This window comes from Sarcophilus harrisii, chromosome 1 (assembly GCF_902635505.1).
Source record: "Sarcophilus harrisii chromosome 1, mSarHar1.11, whole genome shotgun sequence".
In the NCBI taxonomy this organism is placed as follows: Eukaryota; Metazoa; Chordata; class Mammalia; order Dasyuromorphia; family Dasyuridae; genus Sarcophilus; species Sarcophilus harrisii.
Genome location: NC_045426.1, coordinates 245,404,319 through 245,427,894, shown reverse-complemented (window position 1 = coordinate 245,427,894; position 23,576 = coordinate 245,404,319). Strand labels below are relative to the sequence as shown.

The following is a 23,576-nucleotide window of genomic DNA, read 5'->3' as shown; positions in this document are numbered from 1 at the left end:
ATAAATTAGAGAAACTTTAGGAAATTTCATCAAATAAAATGGCAATGAGACAACTTACCAAAAGTTAGGAGATTCAGTTGAATCAGCTTTAAGGGAAAATTTTCTGTTTCTAAATACTTTCATCAACAAGAGAAAAAAAAAACGGACATGCAATTAAAAACAAATAAACAAACAAACCTGATCAGCAACAAATCAGAAATCCCCAACAAAATGACAAAATAGAAATTTAAAAATTAATTAAGAGATTAATAAAATTGAAAGCAAAAGACCATTGAATTGACAAATAAAATCAGGAACTACTTTTAAAAAATAATAAAATAGCCAAGTTGATTTGAAAAGATAAAGGGAAGTCAAATTATTCATATAAAAAATTAAAAAAGAGAACTTAAAACAATTCAAATTTATAAGAATAAGAGCTGTTCTCCAAATGATAAATTGTCAAATGATATGAAGAGGCAATTTTCAAAGAAAGAAATCCAAGTTATCAGCAATCATATAAAAATTTTCAAAATCACTAATAATTAGAGAAATGCAACAATAATTAGAGAAAAGCAATTCTAGAGGTAGAACTCCAGACTTGTAAAGATAAAGGAAAAAATGACAAATTTGAAACTATACTGGTGAATAGTTGTTGGAGCTGTGAATTGATCTAGTCATTCTAAAAACAATTTTGGAATTATTTCCAGAAATTTATCAAACTGCAAAACTTCTGACCTAATTGTACCATAACTAGACCGAAGCTATCAAAGAAAGATGAAAAGAAACTCTGTACAAAAACATTTATATAACTATACCCCTTTTTTCATGATAGGGTGAAAGAATATCCTTACAAATGACTAAAATATGAATGTAATAGAATTTGATTATGCCATATGCTGGAATGGATAATTTCAGATAGGACTAGAAAAACCTTTATGAATTGATGGCAGAATGAAATAGATACATTCTAGAAATAAATTTTAAATGATTTTAAAAGGGGAGAACTCATGACAATAGAGTAAAAGGAAGCAGTTGTGATACATGACAGTTCTCATGTGTAGCTTGGCAGGAAGGCTTTCATTTTGTCCTCTCTCTGTCTCTGTCTATCTCTGTCTGTCTGTCTCTCTGCTGAGTGTTTATGGGTTTTTTTAAATGAAATTTCTTTTCCTGATGAATTTTGTTAGTACTACACAGAAATGCCAATAATTTCTGTAGGCTTATTTTATATCCTGAAACTTATAGCAGTGCATTTTCAATGATCCTAAAGATGATCATTGCCCTCAGAGCCCATAATTTAAATCAGCATCCTCTCACTGATGCTTAATAGGAGAATCAAGATTCTAGGTCATTCAAAAAGCAGTGGGAAAATATATTGGATTTAGTGTGATATCTTGTTATTTTTCATTAGTTTCAGTCAAAAGTGACTTTTCATGACCCCTTATTGGTTGTTCTTGCTTTTCTTTGGGGGAGGGAGGATTGGCAAAGATACTAGCATGGCTTACCATTTCTTTTTCCAGCTCCTTTTATAAAGAAACTCAGGCAAATAGGGTTAAGTGGCTTGCCCAAGGTCACACAGCTAATAAGTTTCTGTGTGGCTGGATTTAAATTGAAGTCTTCCTAACTTCAGATCTGGTCCTCAATCCATTGCAGCATCTAGCTTCTCTTAATGTGCTATAGTATATTATGAATGTTGATTTGAATAGTAGAAGTAGCTTAAGGTATACTTGGAAAAGTAAATGGGTTTTTTCATGTAGTGAGAGAAAGATAATGGGATGAACAGCCTGAGAATTGTACTGTTATCCACAAAATACTAAAAGACCTATATAAAGAAGGCCTCCAGTGCATTAGGCTGATAGAAGAATGTGAACAAAATTCCCACAAAATGAGTTACCATCTACAAAAGTGCATAGTGTCCACATTGATGAGATTCTGAATCTATTAAATATTTATAAAGTACTTTTATATACTTCTAGTCTATTAGGTTTGTAATCTCTGCATTATCCTTTATTCCCCCCTCTTGCCCATCCCATACATCCAATTAATAATCAAAATTTGCTATTTCTATTTCCACAATATCTCTCAAATGTGACCCTTTCTCCTCATACAGCTACCTTAATTCAGGTTCATTTCTCATCCTGATGATTGCAACAGCTTCCTAATTATCTATCTCCCTGTTGTATCCTTTACCACTTAAGTCCATCTCACACACTTGTGCCTAAGTGATTTTCCTTAAGCACAGATCTGACCGTATCACTCACCTACTTAGTGAATGCTGGTATATTCCTGTTGTCTCAAAGATAAATAAAAAGTCTATTTAGCTTTTAAAACCTTTCCCAACTTGGCTCCAACCTATTATTCTATCATCATTGAACATTATTCCTCATTTCACATTTTGTGATCCAGCCAAAGTAGTCTTTTCTCTGTTCCTCACCCAAGCCACTCCATCTCCTATTTGTCTCTGTTGTTTTCACTGGCCATCCCTCATCTCTTGAATATACTTTTTACTCACCTGTACTTCACATAATCCTTCTGTTCCTCCAAAACAGAACTCAGATGTCTTCTCCCCTCCTACATGAACTCCTTTCTGTGCTAGTATCATTCCTCTCAAACTATTTATATAATTTAACAACTTCATATTCTTTTTTGTGCTTAGATGTGTACTTGCTATTTCGCCCCTTAGAATGTAAATGTAAATAAGTATTATTTCATTCATTCATATAATACTTAGCACAGTTCTTGGCACATAATAGGCAGTTAATAAATACTTGTTGATTGTCACATTCTCATTTGATCCTTGGTTACTTTTTTTTTTTGGAGGTAAGCAACTTGCCCAGGGTCACATAGCTAGCACATATTTGAAGATGTATCTGAGTTCAGGTCCTCCAGACTCTAGGGCTGGTGCTTTATCTATTAGTTGCCGTCTTTATTTTCTATTAATTAAAAATATGGATGTAACTATATAATTTCTTTTAATATGCATATCATTATATTGCATTAGAAATTATAAGACTATTTTGGATAGCAGTTTTGAATTACTCTAAGAAAGCTGAATTTTTCATTTTCATGCAGAGATAACACTATCAGGCATATATTATAAGGAGATCAAAAAGAGTAAGATTCCTTACACAGAAAAATATCTGTAACAATTTTTTGTAGCAAGAAGCTAGAAAAGGATGTCCATTGATGTGGGAATGACTAAAATTCTGATAGATGAATGTAATGGAATATCATTATTTCATTAAATCACTGATACGTTTTTGAGGCTCAAGATAGGGGGAAGTGACCCCAGGTGAGTGGCAGGACTGAGAATGGAACCCTTAAGTGCATTTCTTTTTTTCTATTATGCTATATTGCCTCTGTAAGGAATTCTTAAATCATAGATACCTCCATAAGTCCTTACATTCTCATATTCATTGCATGGTTAACTTAAAATTGTGTGATCGTTCAAATTCCTGAAAGCTTGGAAAGGTGGGACAATCTGGGCTTTTCAGTTCTGTATATAAAATGCAAATTCTTTCACATTTTGATAGGATTTTCCTAAGTTCATAGACCAGTAGTAAATGAATATGGCTATTAATATGCAACAACACTAAAACTTGTTATCCCTGACTGTGTTCAGATGGGTTGTAGGTGATGGGAAATTATTCCAATTTCCATTTATCTGAGGTTTTCTCATTTTAAGATTATTTTGTCTTTGATTTTCTATCCTCAAAATCTAGCAAAATGCCTTTTACATAAAAGATGGTCAATCAATGTTTGGTGAATTGTTGAATATTAAGAATAAAGGAATGATAACCCTACAAATTGATTCTGATTCAACTTAGAATTTTATAGAAATTATTCTTTTGTGGCTTGTTTTAATAAACATTATACATTTTAGCCTTTTCTCTGATTGCAGGGAAAAAACAATAATATAGAACAACCCAAGAAAAATTTCAATCTTTTAATATGAGATCTAGAGTCAGTGTAATAATAGAAAAAGAGATACATAATTGAGTTTGAAAATCTAAGTTCAACACTGGGAAGTGAATGTAAACTGTTTGCATTTTTGTTTTTCTTCCTGGGTTTATTTTTACCTTCTGAATCCAATTCTCTCTGTGCAACAAGAGAACTGTTTGGTTCTGCACACATATATTGTATCTAGGATATACTGCGACACATTCAACATATATAGGACTGCTTGCCGTCTAGGGAAGGGAGTGAAGGGAGAAAGGGGAAAAATCGGAACAGAAGTGAGTGCAAGGGATAATGATGTAAAAAAAATTACCCTGCCATGGGTTCTGTCAATAAAAAGTTATTATTTAAAAAGAAGAAGAAGAAAGAAAATCTAAGTTCAAGACTGTTTTCTATCATTTTTTAGTTGTGTGACTGACCTGGCAATTTAATCTTTCTGATCTTATTTTCTTTTTTGCTGAAATAGATAAAATGACAGAAACATTTACCTTAGTAGGTAGATTATTGGATTTAGAATTCAAAATAACTAAGTTTAAATCCTTTATCCATATCATATTTTGTGGTCTTGAGCAGATCACTTAATGCTTTTCTTCACCTGTAATATAGAGATAAGAGCAGCTAGCTCACAGAATTGTTGTAAAGATCAAATAAGACACTATATTTACAAAGAGTTTTTGAGGTAAACATCTAAGTTTGTGTAAGTAATAAAAAGATTTGGCATAAAGGAGATAAAAGGTTCACAGTAAGCTGAGAGTTATGGATAAGTCTCAGGGTGTTGACTGAGGCTTAGCTGGGTAAAGTGTCTACCAAACAACAAAGATTTATTAAGGTTCTACTATGTTCCTGGCACTGAGAAGAACAAAAAAGCCCTTGCTTATACAAAACAACAAACTATGTATAATCAAAAGACATTTGAGATAAATCAGTTAATGTCAGAGGATTTAGAGAATTAAGAGGAACTAGCATTAAGAGGGACCAGGAAAAGTTTCTTGTATAATGTGGAATTTTAACTAAGATTTGAAAGAAATCAGAGGCAAAGGAGGAGAGGAAGGAGAAAATTCCAGCTAGTGTAAGTGCTTGGAGTCAAGAGATGGAGTGTTGTTTAGAAGGAACAGCAAGGAAGCCTAGGTCACTAATTATAGAGTACATGGAAGTGGATTAAGGTATAAGGAGGCTTGAAAGGGAGAAAGGGAATAATAGATTATGAAAGTCTATAAAAGCTAAATAAGATTTTATATTTGATCCTGGGAGCAAAAGGAAGCCATTGGAATTTATTGAACGGGAAAAGGGATGTGACACAGACTTTCTCTTTAAGAAAATCATTCTGATAGCTGAATAGATGATGGATTGAAACTGAGGAGAGACTTTTGAGGCAGGGGGACTAAGGGGGACTAAGCAAAAACCTACTGTGAAAATCTAGGAGACTGAGGAGCAGTCAAAAAAAAATAGAACCAGGAGAGAGGTGGTGTAAAAACCTAGAGAGAAGAGTCAGGCAAAAAAGGTAATTGACAATGTCAAAGGATACAGAGAAGTCTAAAAGGATAAGGATTTTTAAAAAAAAAAAAAAAAAGGTCATTAGAATGCTTAGGAGATATAGTAAACTTTTAAGAGTGAGTTTTGGTTGAATGATGAGTTCAGAAGCTAGAATTTAGAGAGTTGAGAAGAGAGTGAGAGGAATTCTGTTGTGGACATGTTTGTTTTAAGATGCCTTATAGGACATTCTGTTCAAAAAGTCTAATAGCTTGATGCAATCAAGTGGTTCAATGGATAGAACATTGGGCCTCAAATCTGGCCATAGACACTTAGCTTTGTGAATGTGGGCAAGTCACTTAACCATCTCAGCTGTAAATTGGGGATAATAGCACTTAACTCTCAGAATTATTATGAGAATCAAATGAGTTAATATTTGTAAAGTACTTGACACATAATAAGTAGTTAATAAGTTTTTGTTTCTCTTTCCCTCCTTGTTGGAGATTAAAGACTGGAGGTGAGGAGAAAAGGAGGCTGGATAAATAGATCTGCATATAGATAATAATTAAATCCATAGAAGTTAGCAAGGTCACCAAGAAAAATAGTATAGAAGAGGCTTCAGGAAGATCAAGAAGAATGAGAATTATGAAAAGGCCATTAGATATCCTTTTTAAGATACCACTTCTAACTCTGGACAGAGAATTATCAGTGACAGGGTTATAGTGTTAGGTAATGGGATTTAAATATTGGACTTCCTGATTTTAAGCTTAGCACCCTCTCTAGTACACCATGTTTTATGTACATCTGTACATTAGTACATCTTTAGTACATAGTAATGTACAGATGTACATTAGTACATCTGTTTTATGTGTTTGTTTCATACAAAACAAAATCCAATTGGAAACCATATGGCACTTAAATAAAGCTTTATGTCAACATATGCCATATATAACCAGATATGCATAATGTCTTTGTATTGGGTTTCTGGTATTTGTAGTCATACAAGCAGTGAAGACTTATTGTGTTTAGAAAACAAATGTTTTTAATTGTTTTGCCTCCCTTCCCAAAAAGAAGCTATTATTTTCATGTCAAGGATTTACTTAGAAAATATAGGAAAAGTTATAGCTGTAAAGTAGCTAATAAATAAATTAGTTTTTCTGAAAACTCATGATTAACTGAATTGTTTTAGAATATGTTCTTTCAATATCAGCTCTCCTAGTTTTAAGATATATTTGTGTATATGTATGTTATATGTGTATGTATGTGTGTGTGTGTGTGTGTATATATATATATATATATACATTCTTTTAAAAGGTGACAATTATGGGATTATCAGTTTTCTAATCCAGTTGAACTAAGAAGCCTGGGATAGTCAGGGACTTTGAATTAAACACTACTTAAATTACTGTTCAAGCATAAAGAATAACTATATTAAGAGACTGGCTTTTCTTTGTACTGCTTTAAAAGAAAAATACAACTATGATATTTCTTGAGGACTTTTATTTTCAAAGATTTAGTTGATGGTGGGGTGAGAATGGGGAGAAGGTGGAAAAGCTTAAGAAAGTATTGCTGATAGGATATTTGGGAGCTAAATTTTACACTTAGGTTTTGTCACCTTCTATTAATACAGTTTGGGACAAATAGCTCCAATCTTTGAAAAAGAGTCAGGAAATGTTTAGGCTTTGAATTTTGTTTATAAGTGTATGTTGTGAAGAATGGGGAGAGTACTTAATGAGAGAAATATTATATTCCTTATTTGAGATAAAGAATAATTTTGAAACAAGAAGTTCTTGGAAAATGGAGAGAATTCCCATCAATTGGGGAATGGCTGAAAAAATATGGCATATGAATGTATTAGAATACTATTAGACCATAAGGAATAAGGAAGGAAATGTCTGGGAAGACATGAACTAATGCAAGTGAAGTGAGCAAAACTGGGAGAATAATGTACAGAGTAAAAGAAATATTGTAAAAGATAATCAATTTTGAAAAAGTTAACAACTCTGATTACTGTAATATCCACCACAATTCCAAAGGACTTAATGAAGCATATTCTGTATTTACCTATAGAGAACTGGCAGGCTCAGAATGCAGATTAAAGGCTGTCTTTGAACATGGCTAATGTGGAAATTCAGTTTGCACCACTATATGTATTTGTAATATATTTTCTTTTTCTTGTCTTAATCAGTGAGGAAAGAGGAAGAAGAGGGAGAGAATTTGAAAATGGAGGGAAAAGTATAAAAGTGCTATAAAAAAAAAATCCAAAAAGAAAACAATACGCAGCAAATGCTAACCTCCCTCAAAAGAGAAAAGAACTCATTTAAAAAATATATGAAAATACATACAAACCTCAAAAATCGAGCAGAATAAATTCATTTTCTCTCATGGATCTAATAAATGTTTGTCTTTAGCACAATCTTTTAGTTTAGTTTTTTTTTTTTTTTTTTTTTTTTTTTTTGATTTATAATGATTAAACCATTCAAGAAACTGTTTTGGTTATGAAATACCAACCAAATTCTGATGTATCTTAGTCTTTTGTTTTTTTATATGATTTCCCTTAAGAAAAAAATCTCTATGGATTTAAAAACCATTAATTTCTTTGTTATTAAATTTTAATTGAACTTGTTTACTTAGAAAACAACCTGGAATTCTCAGTTAAAGTGTAAGAGCTTTTAGGAATCATTACTCCAAATATAGCTTAGATGTTGTTTAACTACTCTTGGCTTATTTGTTTATTCATTTCCTTGTTTTCTTCTAAAGTAATCAACGAAACATGGTATAGATATAATTTACATATAAGTGCTATAGTGATATACGTAAGCACAGTTTTACTTGAGGATCCTAGTTATGTCTTCTATATAATGGGAAGCTTTTTCCCATGCCTTCATGTTGGTCAAACCACAAGTCATCCTAGAGTTTTATTAGCAATATTAATAGTTTATAATGGTTATAAAATAAGTTATATGCATTCTTTTATTTGATTCTCTAATAACCCTTCAACTTGGGAAAAGAATTATTATTCCTGTTTACTCTAGTTCTTGAAAGATCTGTGATTTTATTACTGTGGGTACTTCTTCCACCAAATTATATCCCAAGCCTAACAGCAAGTATTGATGGGTTAACAGTGGCTCCAAAAAATTGAATTGGTGGCAAACTTTCTTATAATTGTCACTCAAAACTTAGCTAGACTCCACTTCAGTATTTAGACACAATCCATTTCATGTTATCTTGCAGAAAAAATGATCTCCCTCCTACTTGTTCTCAAAAAACTTTTGATTTAAGAGAGCGTGAGACATTATAAATATAACTGCAAAACTTGGATGGTTTTGAATATGTTAGTCAGAGAAATTAGAGAAAGCTTGTAGTGCTGAATTAAAAGCTTCTTGGTAGTTGTTAACTTCAGGAAAGCCAAGTTGCAACAAAAAACACAGAATCAGAATCACATAATCTAGAGTGTGAAGAAAGAACTTCAAAGTTTATATCTTTAAAAAAAAGTTTAAAATCACTGGTTATATTTTATATATATATATATATATATATATATATATATATATATATATACATACATATATAAAACACTAAAAAATCATTCTATCCTTTGTACTCTGAATACCTATCATCATTAGTTAGATGAAAGGGAGTGAAGGACTTTTATGAATATAATTTGTTCTGGAAAGATGTTGGCCAAGTAGTAATTCTTTGGAAGAGTATAATCTTTTCCAAATCAAACATCAACCACATAAAAAATATATATTTCTCAAATCCCAGTAGTTTTTAAAGTTCCTGTATTGTGGAAAGAAATGCTTATGGATATTGACTTTTCCTAATTAAGTCAAACGAATTAAAAGAAAGTGCTATTTATAGTTCAGAAGTTTGGACAACGCCCCCCCCCCCCCAAAAGTTGGAAAGGTTGTTTTTGCTATACCTTCATGAAGTCACTTAAAGAAAGCCCTTTTACTAATTAATTTTAGCTTCTTGTATACATTTGCTCCTTACTTATTCCTACTGACCTGCAAAGCCTGGCCCTATCCTATCTTTCCAGTCTTCATAAACTTTACTGTCTTCATTCCTGCCCCAAGTATATTGGCTTTAGCTGTTCCCCACACAGGACATTTCATCTTTCTGTGGATTTCTCTTTGTTCTTTTCTGTTGTCTAGAATGCACTGCCTTTTCACCTCTGCCTCTTAATTTCCTCTGCTTTAAGACAGCTCTGTTTTGACCTAGAAGAGGCTTTTTCTTCATCAGATGCTGGTGACTTCTCCAAGATTTTCTTTTATCTTGGTGTATGAGATGTCCCAAAAGTCTTTGTGCACTTTTAAGCATTTCATAGGTTTTAACTACAACTAAGATTTTTGGGACACCTGGTATATTTTGTCACTACCTATTTACCTATTGTATGAGATTTTTCAGGGCTTAAATACATTTTGCCTGTCTGTATTCCTAATAGTAAATACTTAATAAATCTTTTTTGACCAGTTTTCTTTGTTCATTTTGCCTTAGTGTTCACTTAACAAAAAGTGGTTCTCTGCTTTGAAAATCTTTGGAATTCATTGGGATGTAGGGAATAGTTTTAGGGAAATTAGTTCATTAGCTCATTCTTGGTTTTGATATCTTAATTTTATTTTTAATATTTTTCCAATTACATATAAAAACAATTTTTAACATTCATTTTTTAAAATTAAGAATTTATTCCCACTTTTTCTTCCTTTTTCTCTCTACCTCCCCTCATTGAGGGCAAGCAATTTGATATAGGTATATATGTATGTGCAGAACATTTTTATATTTGTCATGTTTTGAAAGAAAACACCAATTGAGAAAAAAAACACAAAAAAACTTTGATCTGCATTCAAACTCCATCAGTTCTTTCTTTGGAGGTGGGTAGCATTTTTCATCATAGTCCTTTGGAATTGTCTTATATCATATTGCTGAGAATACCTGATACATTCCCAACTGACCATCATACAATACTGCTCTTCCTGTGTATAACAGTTCTGATTTTACTCACTCCTCTTTGTATCAGTTCATGTAAATCTTTCTAGGTTTTTCTGAAAGCATCCTGTTCATTATTTCTTCTAACACATTAGTATTTCATCACAGTCATATATCTCAACTGGCGCTCAGCCTTTCCCAATTGATGGGCACCTCTCAATTTCCATTTTTTGGGACCACAAAAAGAGTTCTAAATATTTTTGTACATATAGGTCCTTTTCCTTTTTAAAAATATTTCTTTAGGATACAGACCTAGTAGAGTCATTGCTGAGTCAAAGAGTTTTATACTCTTTGGGCATAATTCCAAATTGGTCTCCAGAATGACTGGATTAGTTTACAGCTTCTCCAGCAGGGTATTAATGTCCCAATTTTCCTGCATCCCTTCCAACCTTTGTCATTTTCCTTTTCTGTCATATTAGCCCCTAATTTTCTGCTTTCCTTCTAATCTTGGGTACATTCGTTTTGTTTTTTTGAGAAATCTTTTTAATTTAATGTAATAAAAACTATCTCTTTTACATCAGTAATTCTCCTTATCTTATCTTTGGTTATAAATTCTTCCCTTATCCATAGATCTGACAGGTAAACTATTCCATGTTCCTGTAATTTGCTTATTGTATCAACCTTTATATTTAAATCATGTACTCATTTTGACCTTATCTTAGTATATAGTTTGAAATGTTGGTGTATGTAGTTTCTGCTGAATTGCTTTTCATTTTCCCCAGTTTTTGTTAAAAAAGTGACTTTCTCTTCATTGTCAAATATTGCTGATATTATTTACCATAGCTGTTTAGCCAGTACTAGATTGTTTTGAAAATTATCACTTTGTAATAGTTTGAGACCTAATACAGGTAGGTCTTTAAAAAAAAAGAAAGGAAAAAGAAAAAATGAAAACTCCCTTGACATACTTTTATTCTTCTAGTTGGATTTTATTATTTTTTCAAGGCCCATAAAATATTTTTTTGGTAACTTGATGTGGTTTCCATTTTTAAGTGATTCCATTTTTTTTTTTTAATTTAAAAGCCTTTTATTTACAGGTTATGTGCATGGGTAACTTTACAGCATTGACAACTGCCAAACCTCTTGTTCCAATTTTTCCCCTCTTACCCCGACCCCCTCCCCCAGATGGCAGGATGACCAGTAGATGTTATGATTCCATTTTTCAAAGGTACTAGTATTATGGTAAATACTTTGGGTTTTGGTCCCTCCTTTACCTTTTTCCATTTCTTCTTTTACCATCTCTTCCCTTTAACCATCTCTTCCCCCCACTCAAATTCTAATATTCCTAGCCTCAGACAACTTCCCACAAAAAAACCCACAAAACAAAAAGTCTCTTGACTCTTTTAGCTTCGATTTGGGTAGATCCTTGTCTAGGTATATTCAAGGGCTATTTACATTTTAAAAATAATTTTTAGGCTAATAAATCCTAAATTTGGGGAAAATTAGCCCCTTTTTAAAATTTCCCCACAAATTGTCCCGTTATCCTTCTCCCCCCAAAAGGAACGGTCTGCTAGGATTGGATCCCCCCAACCTGTTCCCGGAAGGGTGAGGAGCGCTCACTAGGTCAGGCTGCCGGAGCAGAATTGCCCACCTTTTTTAGAGAGGGGAGATGATTGACAGGGATGGCTACGGAAAGAGCCCGCCCACCCTCCACTCCCGCCGGCCGGAGCCCCCAGATGCAGAACTTCCAGAACATCTGGGACCACTGCCGCCTAGCTCTCGGTCCCGCTCACCCGGAGAGAAGCAAGAGTTGGGAGGACTCTTCCCTGGTCCTTCTCTTTTGGTTCGCCTAACAGGGAACGCTAACCCCCATCGTATCCCCACCCCCATCGTACCCCCACCCCCATCGTACCCCCACCCCCATCGTACCCCCACCCCCATCGTATCCCCACCCCCATCGTATCCCCACCCCCATCGTATCCCCACCCCCATCGTATCCCCACCCCCATCCCCCTCCGCCGTGGCCTGCCCCGCCCTGAGGCAGGGTGTCTCTAAAAGAGGAAAGCCGAAGCCAGAGGCCTGCGACGTAGGATAGTGATGTAGTGGCGGAGAGACACCGACCGCACTCATCCCAGCCCACGTCGGGAAAAGGAGACTCCGCTTCACTGCGCAGCCGCGACTGTGACCTGGCCAGGGAGGGGCGGCGACCCAAGCCCCCCCGCGTCCCTCTCCGCAGTACGCCTGCGCAGAGAGCGCGAACTCCGCTTCCACATCCCTCGCTTTCCGCTGGCTGCGCTGGGCTGCTCCGGTGGCCCGCGAGGTGGGAAAGCGAGCCGGGGCTGGGGACCCGGAACTTTAAATTTCTCCCGCGGGCCAGGCGAAGGGAAGTTCTGCCTGACGGGACTCCGGGCCCTCGGCCTCTACTCCCAACCTCTCGCAGGCCGTTTCCACCGTAAATCACTGCCTGCTGCTTCTCTCTATGAAGTTACAGTTGGTGTATTTGAAACCTTCAAACAGTTGTTATTGACATGCGTAATTAATTATCGACCTGGTTGTTTTAAACTTTGAAAGGTTAATTTGAAGTACCTTGAATGAATCTAGTTTTCAACCAGTTAATTAGGGTTATTTAAGGTCATTTGGGAACAGTGTATTTTTTTTTTTTTTTTTTACTTTAAATACAGACCTCTTCCAGGCCTTTGAACTCTTAATTGAGAGTGACTCCCCTCCCCTCCCCCTCCCCCCAGTACTTTGTTCAGTTCTCTTAGGTACTAATTTTAATTATAAATTTTGTACTTGCCATATCCCTTTATGCTCTATGTGGCCATTGTCTTCTCTAAACTTTGCTCCTAGAACAGTATTGTAAATAAGTGATCATTATTGTCTGTTTTCCTCCCAACAGCCTAGTGAAGTAGGAACCCATGTGTCAGAGGCTGTTGGTCAAACAGGTAGAAAAGAGATAGAATTTGAACTCATCCTTTGACTCCAAAAGCAGTGTGCTTTCTTTATCCTGTATTCATGGACACTATTACTAAATGATTAATTCCTTGATGGTTGAAAAGGTTGCACATGTGTAGAATATTGACATAGGCGTGAAAAAGCAGCTGTTGTGATACAGGGTGACCCCAAAGTTTTAGTAACATTTTAATCTATTAGAGCTTTAATTTAGTTAATATTTTGGGGACGCCTTTTTATACTTAAAACTTTTCCTCGGTGGTTATTGCAGTATATCATAAATATATTTTAGTAAGTATTAAATATAATTGATATTTCCAGGAGTCTAGCAAAATGGTTCTGCAGTATTTTTTGCCTAGTATTTTTTTGAAAGATCTATCCAAAAATAGTTAAATTTTAAAAGTGCTAGTTATACAAAACTTTAAACAAAAGGAGGCACTCCAAAAGACGTGAAGTAAATGAAATTTTACTGTAGTTGCTTTTTAAAAAATTTTTCCTTCCCCTGAAAGTTGATTGATTTTAAAAGTCTGATCTATACTTCTAAAAAAAGTTTAAATGGCTACTCAACAAAGACTGTTTTTAATTTTCTAGGAACCAGTAAAGCCAATATTGTATAATTGCTTAGCCTAATCAGGAGAACAGATTCTAATTCTCTTAGTGTTTTAAATAGTTATGTGACTTTGAGCAAAAATAATACAAAATACTTATATTTACTGTGTAAAAACCATCATATGATCTCATTCGAATTGGGTAATAAGCTAAAATTCTTATTCTCTTTTTATAGAGAGAGAACTGGGAGCACAGAGATAAAGCTTCTTGCTCAAATCAGTCAAGCATTATTTATTAACCACCTTCTATGTTCCTGGAACTGTACTAGGCTCTGGGGATATAAATGCAAAGAATTCATCCCTACTCAAAAGCAACTTAGATCTTGTGGAGGAGATAAGTATATGTGTAAGTATATAAAGAATAGCCACAGCAACATTTAAAGGTATAATACTAGCAGATTGAGAAAATCTGAAAAGGCTTCATGTAGAAGAAGATGCATGAATTGCATCTTGAAGGAAAAGGGATATTATAAGGCAGAGGTAAGGAGAATAGTTCTAGGTATGGGGCCCTCCATAAGATAAAATAGTACAAAGACTGATGGATCATCCTTGATGAGGAATAAGAGAGAAGACCTGTTGGGCTGTATCTCACTATGAGAGGGGAAGTAATATTCTTTATGAATAGAGAGAAAGGAACAGATTTGAGAGAGGTGGAGGTAAAAAAGTGGCAGGATTTGGATGGAAATTATATCTGTGAGGGTAAAGGGTTGAGGAGTTAAAAGAATCCCAATGAGCCTGTGAGACTGAAAGGATTGTGTCTTGCAAAATAGTGAATTTTGGAACAAGAAAGGGTTTTTTTTGGGGGAAAAGATAACATGTTTTGTATGTAACGAGTTTGAGATGTCTCTGGGACATCCAGTTTAGTTACATAGTTACTAAATTACTTAATGTTCTTTAGACTTCAGTTTTTTTATTTATAAAAAAGAAAGAAGTTGGATGTTTTTTGAAATCCTTTCCAGCAGCTCAGAAAAATTAAATGCTCTTTGTCAACTCACTTAAATGAAGAAACTGATCAGAAAATTGACTTGAGAAGAAAAGTTAACTGATTTAATTTTTGTTCTTTTCTGGGGAAGATTAATTTCAGATGTGAAACTGCTGATTTTTTTCCCTATAAATAACTTAAAAGTTTTAACAATAAAGTGTTTAAAAGCATTGTGATTTAATTTTTGCTCTAAAAGAGATGGTTTCCAAATTGTAACAGTTAATGCAATGAAAAAGGATTTTCTTAAATATATAACTTAAACACTTTGACCTTAGAAATTTTTTTCTTTGTAAAATTATTTTTCTGGGGAAGAGGACCTAATTGTGGAGACCCTCATCAGAATGCTGTGTTAATTTAGGTAGTTTAGGATGCTTTTGACTAAATTTTCAGATTGCAGCCATATTTTTATATAAAAGTTTTAGAAAATTCATAAAGGATAACTTTTAGTACAGAAGATATTTCTGACTTTGTGACAAATGAAAGAACAACCCAGATTTTCTTTTAAAATTTAGCTAATGATATCAATCAACAATTATTTGTAAATCATCTACAATGTGCCAGAATAGGTGTGAGGGGTTATACAGGTACAAAAAATCAAACAATTAACATTCCCACTGAGCTTATGGGAAGTATATATCAGTTACACTGGTACCTTGGCACTCTGCTTTGAAATATTCTTCAAAGTATTCAGTGCATTTCGATGGGAAAAAAATGTTTCAGCCCTTAACTTTGTGTGGCACTCAGCATACTTGGTTATGTTGGTGGAGCAGTAGGATGTGAAATTAGCCAGGGTTTTTATTGCCCAGTCTTTGCTACTATCATTACTATTCCCCTCCACCATGGGCAGCTCCTTGCAGCAAAGGAGGTGGTAGATCCGAGTGTCAGGTTGGAGCCCACATTGCTGAGGTTGTTCTGTAGAGTGGGGATTGAGGTCATGGGGCAGTTTCTGCAGGGTTCTGTGGCTGAAGCCGTAGTAGTAGTACTGGAAGAGGCACAGAAGGGCCACCATGCTCAGCAGGAAGAGAAGCAGCAGGAGCAGTAGTGGTGGAAGCCCAAGTCCAGGCATCAGTGGCAAAGGAGAACCCATGACTCCTGGTAGCCCCAACCCCAGGGCTCTGGAAGGTGCAGGACCATAGTTTTCTACCTCCACATCCAGTTTCCCTCCTCCTCCTTCTCCAGGAAGTTTGAATAGTAAGGATGGGGGAAGACTTAAGGTTAAGGTTCATCTTAGAAAGTTACTTTGGTCAAGAAGGTAGGGACCAGGCTGGCTCGTTTTTCTACAACTGGAAGCCTTACTTGCCCCTTTGGGGAATTGGGTGAATAGAGATGGTTAGGCAGCTAATTCTCTAGAGAGGTATTGTTTAGGAGAAAAATTCATTCGGTCACTCAGCATTTTAGCCACTTGTTTGCCTTCTGGAATCAATTAACAAGTACTGAGCTATCACTGTATATTTAATATAAGCATAATATTAATAAATACATTGAAAGATATACAAAGAAAATAACTACAAGATAATTTGAGTGGCAGTATACTAGCATTTGAGAGGTTAGGAATGGCTTCATTCAGAAGATGATGTTTGGTGTCTCAAAAGGAAGAGAAAAACTCTGAAGTGAAGGGAAGAGGGAATGCTTTCTAGGCAGGACAGACAGAAACAAAGAGAAGACCGATTCAGCTAGATTTCGGAGTGTAAGAGGGAAAGGAATACCCAGGGATGATTGGGAAAAGGTTAGGATCAAGTTGTTGAGGACTTTAAAAACTACATGGAAAAGTTTATATTTTATTTTGGTGGGGAATAGGAAGCCATTGCAATAATAATTGAGCAGTGGAATGATATGGTCAGATGTATGCTTATAGAAAATCAGTTTGCAGCAATGTGGTGGACTAGAATAGACAGTAAATTTTGAAGCAAGACAGCCAATGAGGAGGCTGTTTCTATAATCTAAATGAAAGAGGAGAAGGATTCAAATTAAAGTATTTACTGTGACAGGTGAGAAGAGCTTGGCTATGATGTTGTAAAGGTAGAAATTATAAGATATAATAACATATATATATATATATATATCTGATTTAAAGATGTGTGAGGTAAGAGAGAGTAAAGATTTAGGAATAATATTGAGACTAGGAACCTATGAGACTGGATTGATGGTGTTACCTTTGACAAAAACAGGATTCTGAAAGAGAATAGGGAATGAGGAAGATGATGAATTCAGTTTTGGACATATTGAGTTTGAGATGTATCAGGGACATCCCATTTTGAAATGTCCAGTAGGCAGACTATCTTTCTCTGTATAGAGATGATAGTTAAATTCATGAAGCTGATGAAGTTACTCATAGACTATATATATAAAGAGGACCTAGGATAAATATCTTAGAGGAACCTGCATAATTAGAAATATGGAAGAGATGAGCAACCAAAAGAAAATGCTAAGAAGTAGAGAGTCTGGTAGCTAGTAATGCAGAAGTGATGTGTGAAAAAAAAAAAAAACAGACAGGAGCAATACTCTAGTAGGAAGGGTCATCAACAGTGTTAAATTCAGCAGATAAGTAGAGAAGAATGACAACTGAGAAGAGATCATCAATCTGACAGTAAAAGAAATCAATGATAACTTTGAAGAAAGTAGTTCGTCTGGAAAGGAAGTGGAGCTTTCAAGTGTAGATAATTTTTTTTTCAAGGAATTTGGCCTAAAAAGAGAAGAAATAAGACTATAGCTCAAGGGCATGATGGGGACAAGAAAGTAAAGTGAAAAAAGAAAGAATCTATCAGTCATGTCCTAGAAGAAATCCCAAAATGAAAACAGCCAGAAATTTTAGAATTAAAATTTTGAGATTAAAAAAAAACAAACAAAAAAAAATCCTGCAAGCAGCCAAAAAGAGTTCAGGTATCAAGGAACCAAAATAATTCTCTTTCCCCTTATTCACTCATTTTATTTTTCTAAATTAGAGTTGAATGTTGAATTTTAGGGATTTATTTAGAATATTGAATTTCTCCCCCAAATAGGAAAATTTCCAGAGGAAGTGAAATTGTGTTTTTTCAATCACTAAGAAATAATGGTCGTTTTTTCTTTTAGTTAAAAAACCCTTTAAATTACTTTATATTCTAAATGTGGGCCAAATGACCACTCACATTACTATAGTGGTAATTATGCTTCTGTTATGACTATCAAAAGATATAGTTACAATATTGATGAAATATGTACAGTAAAAATTACAGTAGTGATTGAATCTAATGATAAGTGGATTTGTGGACAGTTTGATATGATTTTCCATGATCCTTATGGTTCCTCACAAAGTTTGGTCATAAGTTCTGATAGTACTCTATGCAAATAGAATTGATCTCTCCCCAATAGAATACTTCCTTCCCTCCTCACCCCACCAAGCCCATCCTACTATTTATTTATCTCCTAAATGTTGTTTGCCTTATTAGTCTGGGGATTGCTTGGGGAATTGTGAAAAGCATGATTTACACGAGTTTGAGTTTTGTATGCCCGAAGACTTCTCTATTTTGTGGTCTTGGGATTTGTTTGTTTTTGTTATTGTTTTTGTAAAGTTCATTTCTGTTATTTTGCTGTTAGCTCTTTATGGGAAAGTTACTTGACCCAAATTCTTTGAAGGAAAAAAGTTAGGAAGTTTTCTCTTTTTAACTCATGTAGTATTCCAAGCTCCTGTCATAAGGTGGTATGGGGTGAGGACCAGAGGACTATCCAGGATTTGCTGTTTCACCCCAAAGAGGCAAATCCTTTCAACATTGAGCCACATTTCCCTGGAAGCAAATTACATATATACTCAGTACTCCATGAGGTGTGATCTAGTTGGATAGATTTGGCAGGGACAATAAGAGGGTTGCAATAATACCCTCCTGTTTGTTCCCTCCTCCCATTATATATCTTTGTTATTGTTCAGTTGTTTTTCACTTGTGTCTGAATTTTTGAGATCCCATTTGGGATTTTTTGTTTTGGTTTGTTTTTTTGCAAAGATATTTTGGAGTGGCTTGCCATTTTCTTCTCCAGCTCATTTTTCAGATAAAGAAACTGAGGCATACAATATTAAATGATTTGACCAGGATCATATAGCTGTTAAGTATCTGAGACTAGATTTGAACTCAGAAAAAAGTGTCTTCCTAGCTCCAACTCCAACACTAACTACTATGCCACTTAGCTGCCCTATTATACTATTGTATGCTATTATACTCATGATTACATTTGTTATAAAACACAGAAATAGAAATTGGAAATGATGAGATAAAGATGAAATAAAATTTGATTGGAGAGCTAATATAGAGCTACTGAAGCTTATTATAAAGTGACATGGTCAGACCTGTATTTTAGAAAAATTACATTGATAACTTTTTGAAGGAGAGATTGGATAGGAGAGAAACTTGAAGCTGGGAGAATACTAGGAAGCTATTCCAATAGTTCAGATAAAAGGGCAATAAAGCTCTGAGCTAGAGTTATGGCTCTTCAAGTGGAGACAAGAGGGTAGAATTGAGAAATGTTGTAGAATTAGAAATGCTGATTGGATATGTAGGGTCAAGAAAAGTGAAGAGTCAAGGATAAGTCCATGGTTGAGATCTTGGGTGATCAGAAGGATGTTGGTACACTCATCAGAATAGGGAAGTTCAGAGAAAGGATGTTAAGGGAAAGGTAATGAATTCTGTTTTAGACAAGCTATGTTTAAAATGTATTCATTTTCTGTATATCCGGTTTGAAATGATCAGTAGGCTTTGATATGGCATTGGAGTTCAAGAGAAATTAGAGATAGACATCCACACATTGAGGAGTCATCTAAGTAAATATGATTGAGGTATCAAGATGGATAGAGTATAGGGCCTGAATTTAGAAAAACAAAAGTTCAAATACAGTCTGTGTGACTGTGTGACTGAACATTTTGTTTATTGTCTCAGTTTCCTCATCTCATAAAATGGGAATAATAATAACATTTATCTCTTAGACTTATTGTAAGATCAAATGAAATAATATTTGTAAAGTTCTTATCACATTGTCTTGCACATAGTAGGTGCTATATAAATGTTAGAGTTTGTTGTTATTATAAATAATAATAATGCTAAAACCATGGGAGCTCAGGAAATCACCAAGTGAGATCGTTCAGAGAAAGACCAAAACAGCTTTATGACACAGCCTTGAAATATACCTATAATAGGGTAGCTGTGATACATCATGAAATGGGATAATGATCCAGCAAAGAGACTAAGAAGGAGTGGTCAGACAGCTGGAGGAAGACCAAGATATAGCAGTATTGAGAGAACCCTAAGAGAAGGTAAAGATCCAGTAAAAGAGAGTGCTTATGTCAAATGTTATAGAGAAGGATGCAAATTGAGAAAAGACCATTTGATGTGACAATTAATAGATTATCATTAACTATGAAGAGTCAGTTTTAAGTTGAGTGTGTCATCAGGGCTAAGGGGGCTGATTAAAATCTTAAGAGACTGGAAGAATAATGGTACCCTCCCAATTTCCACAACAGTAGTGAACTTTGTAAGGGATTGGGTATATTTGGTAGGAGGTGTGTAGGAGATAATGTAATTACTACTCATACATTGCTGTTTATTCTATACTACCCATTGTTGCTCACTGAAAAATTAATAAGTGGGATAGAAGATTTTTAACTGCAGGAGTTCTAAAACATAAGAGTCTGCTGCTTTGTAATAGAGGGACAGGGTATGGGAATGATGGGGATCAGCTTGGGAATTTGCTTGTGCTGCTTTATCAGATTAAGTTTAACTTCTCTGAAGGGTTAAAGGTGTTACAACTATTGAAGACCAAATTTGGGAGGGGATGAAATAGATTCTCTTCCCCTGGAAATAGGGTTGGAAATTCCCAGGTTGTCCTCCCATAGGCTTAGTAAAGCTTCCTCTTCCTTTTCAGATTGAGTCATATAGGGGTTTGGTCCTCTATCTTCTTTTCTTTCTACTCCCCCTCTTTATCTTTGATGACTGGGTCATCTGATGACTCTTGGGGAGATTTAGTGCCTCTGAAGCTGCCTAGGGCTGCTTAACAATCCTCACAACTTTTAACTACCTAGTTACTAAATCTCTTGAATGATTCTAAGATGTTCTCTTCCAAAGTACTTGGCTTTCTGGAATTGCGCAAAGTAGGTTCTCTAAGCCTTTTCAGAACTATAGTAATCCGGGACCATTTCCCCATGTTCCTTTTGGATTTCAGTCTCTTCTAAATTGCCAACATACCCACTCAGCATAGCTGTGGGGTCTCTTCCAGATCTCCCAGCACTCTGAATTTGAATGAAATCTGTCAGTTGACAAACTTTTCATGAGCTTATACTATTTGTTAGACATAGTGCTAGATGCTAAGGATACAAATACCAAAAAATGGAAATATTGGTTGCAATATTCTGCCTAGAATCCCAGCTCTGAGAGTAAAATGGCTTCATCTCCTGTCCAACGGGGAATTGTACCTCATGCATTTGAAATTGAGGACAAACAAATAGAACTCCAAGCTTATTTCTCAGTGCCATAGACCCTAAAGAATGAGAGAGAAGAAATAAGCCTTTTCCCCTTTATTGGTTGAGTTCACAGTGTCCTACCACTTTCATCCTCATAATTTCGAGGATCATGACAAGACAACAACTTCCACATTCCCCAAGAACCCTTTTGTCTCCTAAGTGCTGGAGCAACTGCATCCAGTTGAGATTGTTTAAGCAATTCTCAAAAATATGGTGTGATATGGTCTTTATAGTCTCCTCTATTTTACAACCTTTTTTCTTTTACATAGTTAATTATCCATGGTTTTGCTGCCCTAGGGGGTACTTCCGTATCCTGATTCTGTGTAAACAACTGGGCTTGGAAGGCTTCACAGCAGGACCTGGCTATTAGCCCAGTATAACAGGAGAAAGCCAGCAAGTGTTCCATAAATATGACAGTGCCCTGTGCTCTGTTCCAGTATCCTCACATAATTTTGTAGAGAGCCTTTCTTTTTATGGACCATTTTCAATAATATTGATTACTGTTGTAAACATTTTGAAAATCTATGTGTCTCAGTCATATTCCTCATTACAAGATTATTATGCTTTCAAAGTGTCCAAACCATATAAGGAACCATATCCTTTAACTAGTATTTTTAGACCTGCAATTTGTCCTGAAGTTGACTGAGCTCTTTTAATGCAAGGTCAAATATAGTTCTCTCATCTGACATCATTTTAAAAGTCTGTCATTTATATTGAAGTTTTCTTTTGATATGTCATTGCCCTAGATCATAGGAATATAGTATAATTAAAAAATGGGTCATTATTCTCCAATGCCCTCAGAATGTATGATGCCTGTATGTTCAAGTGTACCTTAACATACAGGTATCATGCATTCTGAAGGCATATCCTATTTATGGGATAGAATATGAATACCCTACATAATATCATACTTAGGAACTTTCACTTAGGTGTGTGACAAATTTACCAGTGTGATAGCTAATTAGAAAAGAGAGTTAAATGATAGAGAAGTGTGGAATATAAGTTCCCAGAGATATACCATCACCATATAGTTACATTCAAACTTAAACAGCTTCCTAATGGTAATCCTGTTAGGGAAATTTACAACCAGTACTCACTACTCTAGCTCTTGAGCCTCCATCCAACTTTTTCCATTTATAGAACCAGTTGCAATAATGACACTTGGATCTTATACACTGTCATTTATAAAATAATAAAATAAATGAAAAAAGATTATAAATACCAATAAAATAAATATGTAAGTAAACACATAACAATGTAATAAACTAAGATCATATTCTTCCACCAATGTATGGGGAAGACTAGGTATGCTCTTTTAAGGAACCTGACATGGAGACATTATGGAAGATAACCAAAACTGAGGATAACTCACTACTCTAGATTTCATTCTTCAATGATATTGGTTCAATCTTGAACACCTACCTGATTACATGAAACTACTTCTCTGATAAGTGTTTAACTGTTGATCTCAGCACTCTTCACCTAGGGAAATCCTCTTCTCTATTTGCACTAGCCTTTATTAGTTCTTTCAAATAATATCACTCCTAAGAGGGAATTGAGTGCTAGCACCAAGTGTGAATTGCAATTTTATTTAAGCTAAAGATTTGTGAACCTCATAAAAACTAGTGATCTCTGAGGTATACAATCATCCCAGGTAGTTAGTTATTCATCTAGATACTGTGCTGTCCTATTAGTGTTAGTGCCAGGAACTGACACAGTTAAGATTTACTATTTGAGCCACCTTACCTTGGTACCATTTGCAAAATCCCTTCTTTTTTCTTTTTTCTTTTTCAAGCAGGAAATGACAGCAGAGAGCAACAAAGATTTATGAAAAAGTTTGCCTTTCTCTGAGTCTAGATGACATTGAAGAGTAAAAGCTTTTAGGAGAATTCTTTGGCTATTGAAGTCTTTTCTCTCTGGTCAATAAAGAATCTCCCAGATGAAATAAGTTCCAGAAATAAGTTCCAAGCTTGCTGTCTCTGCAACTCAGATTTCTCCTCTGGTACTTTCTTATGTGATCCCTCTTGCTCTTGCTGTGATTGTTTTTTAGTGACTCAAGTGATAGTGTTCTGACTCTCAAGAGGCTTACTTTTTACTCAAAAAGTTACAACGTCTCTGTTTTTTCTCTACAATATTGATAGTCTTAAAATCTAAGCACAGGCTCTAATGTTTATATTTCTCTTTTTTGCTTGCTTTCTTTAACCATAAAATATGTATAGGCAAGTTA

General features: G+C 34.9%; 1 protein-coding gene across 10 annotated transcripts in view; it reads left to right on the top strand.

Moving 5' to 3' along the window:
* Positions 1-23,576, top strand: part of SEMA4D (semaphorin 4D) — a 180,941-nt gene that overhangs the window by 36,969 nt on the left and 120,396 nt on the right. Inside the window, exon 1 of one of the 10 annotated variants that reach the window (XM_031939312.1) lies at positions 13,838-14,235. The exons of 8 other annotated variants lie outside the window; for them this stretch is intronic. The gene's annotated coding sequence lies outside the window, so the exon portion shown is untranslated. Of the gene's footprint in view, positions 1-13,837; positions 14,236-19,924; positions 20,147-23,576 lie in introns of those variants that run through there. One more of the 10 variants, XM_031939318.1, reaches the window with a different exon arrangement.